Source organism: Octodon degus, unplaced genomic scaffold, assembly GCF_000260255.1.
Source record: "Octodon degus isolate 3935 unplaced genomic scaffold, OctDeg1.0 scaffold00006, whole genome shotgun sequence".
NCBI lineage: Eukaryota > Metazoa > Chordata > Mammalia > Rodentia > Octodontidae > Octodon > Octodon degus.
In genome coordinates this window covers 34055829-34060404 of record NW_004524582.1, presented here as the reverse complement: position 1 = coordinate 34060404, position 4576 = coordinate 34055829, and the positions used below count along the sequence as shown (strand labels likewise).

The following is a 4576-nucleotide window of genomic DNA, read 5'->3' as shown; positions in this document are numbered from 1 at the left end:
TTTCTTGCCTTGATGGTTTGTGAAGAGAAATCTGCTGTTATCCTGATGGGTTTTCCTTTAAATATGATCTATTTCTTTTCTTTAGTGGCTTTTAGAATACTGTTCCTATACTGAGTTTCTGGGATTTTGATTATTGTATGTCTGGGTGTGTTTTTAATTGGGTTGACGTTATTTGGAGTTCTATATACTTTGGCTACGTGAATGTCAGATAGTTTCCCCATATTTGGGAAGTTTTCTGCTATCATTTCCATCCATATTCTTTTATCATTTGTATTGACTCCTTCTTTCTCATTGATGCCTATTAGTCTCACATTTTTCATCTTTGCATCATCTTGCAGGTATTGAATTATTTTTTCCTGTATCCTATTTGTTTTTAAGAGATCTTTTCTTTTTCACTAGCTGCAGTAGTGTCTTTAAGGTTTGAAAGTCTATTCTCACTTTCATTCAAACAGTTTTGTCTGCTTGTAGTTGAGGTTTTAAATTCCTGTGTATCACTTTGAATCTGCTTCATGTATTCTATTTCTTTCCTATATTGCTTAATTAAGGATTCCATCATATTTCTATTCTCTATTTTTTTATCAGTATCTTCTTTAGAAGCACTTAGTACTTCTGTCATTATAGTTATTATTTCTTTTTTTACTTGAGAAATTATTTCTGATCTGATTTCCTTTATACCTTTTTGCAGTTGTTTCTTTACTTCTGACGCTATTATTTCAGAGATTTCAGGTGTGTGATTTCCAGTGTCTTCTATGCTAGTGTCTTCTGCATTTGTTCTGGGTGGACTCGGGGCCTGAGACTGCATTTTGTTCCTTCTCTTTGTCATTTTGTGTAGCACTGTCTTCTAACCTTTGGTGTAGAGCTTAGCTTAGATACAGTTATCACCTTAGCACCAGGTCTAGATGTACCAAGTTCAAACTCAGCCAGGTAGGTGTGGCTTGGATCTGGTTGTTGCACTCCACTTCTTCCTGTTGCAGCCCTTGGAGTTGAACCCTCTGTGCCACTCTGGCAAAATGCTCTGTTCCTGAATCAGCTGGGTGGGTCTTACCTCTAGCCTCTTTGCAGGGTGTTCTGCTGCAGGTTCCACGCTGGCCCTGGCTCTAGGTTGAATGAGGATCCAGCAGATCCGGGTCACCTCACTCACACACCAGGCCTGGGCTCTGGGTCGAATGTTCATATTTTATTAATTGAAAAAAAGGAGATTGCCAACTAAGTTTGCATTAAAAATGTGCTTTGTATATTTATGATTATATATGTACAGAAAAAATCTAAAAGGGTACTCATCAAAAGATACTGGGCTACCTGTAAGTAGTAGAATTTAGGGATGAGACTCACTTTTTTGGTGGTGGTGGTTGTTCTGGGGTTTTCATACTGAGCTGCTCCCTAGCTTGTCTGGTCTGGTCTGGTCTGGTCTGGTCTGGTCTGGTCTGGTCTGGTCTGGTCTGGTATGGTATGGTATGGTATTACATTGTATTACATTGTTTTAGTTTGATGTGATTTCATTTTATTTGATTTAATTTGATTGAGAGTGTCAGGTTGAGTTCAAACTTTCAATCCTGTCTCAGTCTCCCTAAGTACTGAGTAGCATTTTATTTTTTTATTAGTACTGTACATGTTTGTAGTACATAATTGTCTCAGTTACTTTCTCTTTGCTAGGACAAAATACCCAATACCCACGAGTTAAAGGAAGAAAGGTTGATTTTTTAGCTCACGGTTTATAGAGATTTCCAATCTATAATTAACTGGTTCCAAGGCAGCAAGTGTGATAGAAGGGTATGGCGGAGGAGAACAGGAATGGCAGGGCAAACAGAAAAAAGCAAGAGCAGTGAGCCTCCTTCTCCTTTTTTACTCCATTTAAGCTACAAGGCTTTTGGTTGGTGCCTGTCATGCTGAGTGGGGCTTCTCTCTTCAGTAAGTCCACCCAGCCACACTCAGAACTATGCCAGTCCTCTCAGTGGACCAACCCAGTTATTACACCCATGGTCCAGTCATTCCAAAAGCCCCATCTGGGAGCACATGAGGATTTGGGGGCCTTTTTTTTTTCTTTTGGTGGTACCAGGGACCAAACTCAGGACCTTCTGCTTGCCAGGCAAGCACTTATTCCTCTGAGCTATCTCCCCAGGCCCTTGGGGGCCATTTTAAATATAAAACATAGTAATGTTTACATTCCTTGTAATTGGTACATGGACATTACGTATTTTAATCCCTTTTATTCTCTCTTTTTCCCTTCTTCCTTCTCCCCTCCATCTATCTCTTGATTTCCTTCTTCTTCTTCTTCTTCTTTTTTTTTTTTTTTGGTACATGTTTGCAATATACAATATTTACATTTCTTGTTTTGAATTGGTACATGTCAAGGCCAGCCTAAACTGTATAGTGCAACACTGTCTCAAAAAGAACAGAAAACAAAAAAAAGAATTGGTGCATATACACTTTTTTGAGATAAGTTTCAAAATTACAGTACAGATCACATACTTTTATATGCATAGATTGATAAGATTTGACAAATATATATATCCAGACAATGCCACCTCAACTTTGGTTCTGATTCCCACCCCGAGAGTGGTGGTGGTGGTGGTTGTTACTTTGTTTTTACAATAATTTGCCTGAACTAATCTGAGGAATTTGTCTCCTCCTAGTAAGTACCACATAATGTCTCTACTTAGGTTTTTGTTTCTAATTCTAGTTTTTATTTTCAAGCTCTTCTTGTGAAGGTTACCCCAGCTTAGCCAATGATAGGCTGAGGTTGTGCTCAGGTACAGGTAGTCAGTATGCCTTGTACCTCTCCAGGCAAGCATGTGGTTGGCACACACCTTCCCTGTCAGGTTGGTTTTGAGACTGTCCTGGCTCTGTTTAAGTAGGCTTCCTGTTTAGCCGGAAGGTGCAGGATCATGGGGTGCCCTCTCCAGATTCCCAGAAGTATGTGGGAGTTTGTAAAACTCTGTTACTTGCTTCTCCTTCACGGATCCTCTTTAAACTTTGGGCTGATCTCTTGCTTCCCAAAGCCAATATTAAACACCTACCAGCTGTGACATTGGACTTCCCTCTTGTATTTTTACAGCCAGCCTCCCTCTGCCTTTCTCCAGAATGTACACCAGGCAGGCCTTTCATGGCTGGCTGCTTACAGAGCTAGAAGAGGAGGAATTGGAAGCATCCCTATAGTAAATACCACAGTACAGTAGTTTTTCTTTTTCTTTTTTTTTTTTTTTTTTTTTTTGTGAAAAACCACACCTCAAAAAACACTTTAATTCCAGCCTAACAGCACCAGGTGCAATGTCTGGGGACAGACTCTGGGTACAATGCTGTGTGGCAACCACGCATTCACACACGTCTCCAAGAAGGCCCCCAAAGGGGGAATTACCTTTGGGGATTGAGCCAAAGGGGAGGGGCGGCCCCAGAACAGGGGCAGGGGCAGGCGCAGGCCTGGGGCAAAGATGCTACTTCTTGGCAAAGGAGATCTTCATGGCATTGTTCTGGGTGATCTTAAAGCCCTGCAGGGCATCTCGAGCGGCCCCGGCCTGCACTTCGTTGTCAAACTCCACAAAGGCGATATCATGCCGCCCGGGCACCAGGCGGACCTCCTTGAAGCCAGGGAACTGGTTGAAAAGCATGGACAGCATGAGCTTGTTGGTCTCTTCTGGCAGGTTGGTCAGGAACAGGATGTGATTTGGTGGATTCTCCGAGAGAGGCTGGGCAGGTGGCATCCGCCCTGGCATAAGCTGCTGTGGGGGCATGGCCCCAGGAGGAATCTGGCTGAGTGCGAAGCCTGGAGGTGGGATCATGCCAGGAGGTGGCATGTAGGGTGGCTGGCCCAGCATGTGATGCATGATGTGGGGAGCCTGAGTCATGGGTGGCATGCCCGGGACAGGGCTCTGGACAGCTCCCACCACAGGGGCTGCAGCCCCACCCTGCACAGCCTTCTTGGCAGATGGGGTCTCCTGGCTCTTGGGCTTCCTCTTCTCCCGTTTGCGGTCTCGCTCCACAAAAGTACCCTTCATCTTGGCAATGATATCCGAGTCGGTCTTGGCATACTGAATGCGCATTGGCTTGTCGTAGAAAGGGAAACCTTGTATGGAGCGCAGGGCATTGGTGGCACTGCTAACTTCCTTGAAGATGACAAAAGCCTGCCCTCTCATCTTCAGGCTCCGAGACACCAGAATATCCAGGATCTGGCCAAACTGGGAGAAGATGGCATACAGGGACTTCTTCAGCTCATCTTTCTTGATCTTCTCATTGAGGTTGTTGATATAAATAGTGTGATTCGGGCAGGTCTCAGGAACTGCCATGGTAGGGCAACAGGGCCGCAAGTCCCATGAGCACCGATGACCCTACAGTAGTTTTTCTTAAATAAGTATTTCTTAATTTGCTGTAAAATTTCAGAATTCTTAAATGGTTGGTTTTGACTGACAGTTTTGTCTTTTTTTTTTTTTTTTTGTCTTTGGAGAAAAGATTTATCAAACTCCTCACTGTGCGATTTCAGAAATCCGATTAATTCATATTTGCATCCCTTTGGCTGGGGTTGTAGCTTAGTGGTAGAGCACTTGCCTAGCATATATACAAACCCTGTGTTTTGTCTCCAGCA

General features: G+C 43.2%; 1 pseudogene across 1 annotated transcript; it reads right to left on the bottom strand.

The window, feature by feature from the left end:
* Positions 1-3430: 3430 nt before the first annotated feature.
* LOC101576010 lies at positions 3431-4280 on the bottom strand (annotated as a pseudogene). Its single transcript, XR_001117273.2, has one exon. The product of XR_001117273.2 is annotated as a U1 small nuclear ribonucleoprotein A pseudogene (transcript).
* Between the last annotated feature and the right edge of the window lie 296 nt (positions 4281-4576).